Raw genomic sequence first — 2,764 nt, forward strand, 5'->3', positions numbered from 1 at the left:
TTTTTTTTTTTGAATAGGTGTTATTTGAACTGATTCTTAAAGAAAGAATGGGAATGCATACATTAGGAAAAGATGAAAGAGAAATTGTTCTGGGTAGAGAAAATAGAGCAATCAGACTATAAAATAGAACACATAGATTTGGGGGCATAGCCTGGAGCCAGTTGGGAAAGAAATCACAAAAGGGAAGAATGACAGATATGTTCATAAAACTATGATTGGGGCATATATTAGCTTATTTTTTAATGTTTTCACAGAATGAGATTTTTTTCCATAAGTGATAAAATATTAGTCATTAGCTGAAGACAAATATGAAGTTCAATATTCTTTTTTTCTCATTAAACTTGTTTTAATGGGTCTCAAAATCCTGTGACAGATTTTTGGTCAAGTTATTTCCATTAAAAAGTACTAAAATCAGTATTTCTGGAAACAATTTGACCAAAATGATTTCACTGTATGTGAAATTGAAGAAATGAAACAGATGAACATAGTGGGGAAAAAAAGAGAGAGGGGGGCAAACCATAAAACAAACTCTTAACTCTAGAGAACAAACTGAGGGTTGCTGGGGGTGGTGTTGGGTGGGCGGAAGGGTTAAATGGGTGATGGGTATTAAGAAGGATACTTGTGATGAGCTCTGCATGTTGTATAGAGGAAATGTATCAGTAAATTCTATTTCTGAAACTAATATTATAATATATGTTAAGTAACTGGAATTTAAATAAAAACTTGAAACTACACAAAAAAGTACTGATTATAGAACTGCTAACTTAAAATTGCCACATATGCACAAAAAAAGCCCAAATGGTCCACGGAATATTTTCCTTTCCTTCTGAATGTTTTACAATGCGTTTTTATCATTAACCAGTCATTTACTATTAAAATTAAATGGCCAATTGACACAAACAGTTCTGACACTGTTCTTCCACTACTGATTAAGACTGGGGTGGCAGGTATTGGAGATAAAATTCATTTAGGCTTCTGAGCTTTCTGGGCAGACCTGATGATCTTGCCAGCTCCAGCTGCATTCTTATCTACTGCTTTGGTGACACGCAGAGCAACTGTCTGTCTCATGTCACTAACAGCAAAACATTCTGGAACAAGATAGTCAGAGATGCTCTCAACATACATAGGCTTGCCAGGAATCATATTAGTGATGGCAACATCACCAGATTTCAAGAATTTGGAGCCATTCCAGCTTTTTTCCAAAATAACAGTCACCTCCTTGAGCTCAGCAAGCTTGCAGGCAGAGTGAGCTGTGACAGTACAGTACAGGTGTGTATCTAGCACTGATTTGGCTTCAATGGTTCAGGGTAATCACTTGAGCTGTGAAGCCAGCTGCTTTCACTGGTGGGTCATTTATGCTGTCACCAGTCATATTACCATGATGAACATCTTTGACCGATACATTCTTGAAATTGAAGAGCACATTGTCCCCAGGGAGGGCCTCACTCAAAGCTTCATGGTACATTTCAATAGACTTTACTTCAGTTGTAACACTGGAGCAAAGGTGATCAAAATGCTAGATTTAGGAACACTTGTCTTCACTCAGTCCACAGGGGCAGTATCTGTGCCACCAATTTTTGTAGATGTGCTTAGCAGGCAGAATCAATGGCTTGTCAATTGGATGAGTTGGTGGCAGAAATGCAATCAAGAGTTTCAAGCAGCATGATTGCTTCAAGTAGCACTGGCATTGCCATCCTTATGGGTGACTTCCCATTCCTTGAACCAAGGCATATTAGCATTTGGTTCCAGTACATTGTCACCATTCTCACCAAGAAATTGGCATAATTGCTACTGTGTCAGGAAGATAGCCAATTTTCTTAATGTAGGTACTAACTTCCTTAACGAGGTCCTTGTATCTCTTCTGGCTGTCGTACAACTCAATGGAATCCATGTTGTTAACACCAACAGTTAATTGTTTCACACCCAGTGTGTTACTCAGAAGAGCATGCTTAGGGGTCTGACCATTCCTGGAGATACCTGCTTTTAATTCACCAACACCAGCAGCAACAATCAGGACAAAGCACTCAGCCTGAGCCCAAGGTGTGCCTGTATTCAATTTTTGATAAAGCCTCTGTGTCCTGGGACATCAATAATGGTCACATAATACTTAATGGTTTCAGATTTCCACAGGAAGAAATCAACAGTGATATCATGTTCATTTTCATGTTTAGATTTCAGTTTATTCAAGACCCAGGCATACCTGAAGGAGCTCTGACCTGTCTCAGCAGCCTCCTTCTCAAATTTTTCAGTAGTTCTTTTGTCAGTCCCACAACATTTGTAGATCAGATGACCAGTATTGATAGACTTGCCAGAATCTACATGTCCAATGATGACAATGTGAATATGAGTCTTTTCCTTTCCCATTTTGGTTTAGGTTTAGTGGTGGTTTTCACAAACCTATGTTCTTGTGGCAAATCAGTTGTGAAAAAATGAAGTTCAGTAGTTTAAGAGAGAACCCCCTAACTAGCTTTTGTTTCTTCACTTAAAGAGTAAAAGGACTGGTCTGGCTATGGCCATTTCAGCTTTAAAATAGTACTAATATATCATTATTATTGGACCCAAAACCATATGATCTAAAATGATAAATTCATTCTTTAAATGGCTACTTGTATCTACTAAGTGGTTTTCTACAATATTTTTTATAATCATTAGTATATGACCCAAGTTAGCTTGTTAGTCAGTTATTAAGTAATATTTCTATAAATAATTCAATTTTATCTTTCCTTTATCTAAAAAGTTTCCTCAGATCTATGGGAAGATTATG

The 2,764-nt window shown here is 37.3% G+C and overlaps 1 pseudogene; it reads right to left on the reverse strand.

Moving 5' to 3' along the window:
* Positions 1-963: 963 nt before the first annotated feature.
* On the reverse strand, positions 964-2,364 carry LOC132024112 (elongation factor 1-alpha 1-like; annotated as a pseudogene).
* Between the last annotated feature and the right edge of the window lie 400 nt (positions 2,365-2,764).

The sequence above is a fragment of the Mustela nigripes genome, chromosome 9 (genome assembly GCF_022355385.1).
Source record: "Mustela nigripes isolate SB6536 chromosome 9, MUSNIG.SB6536, whole genome shotgun sequence".
In the NCBI taxonomy this organism is placed as follows: domain Eukaryota; kingdom Metazoa; phylum Chordata; class Mammalia; order Carnivora; family Mustelidae; genus Mustela; species Mustela nigripes.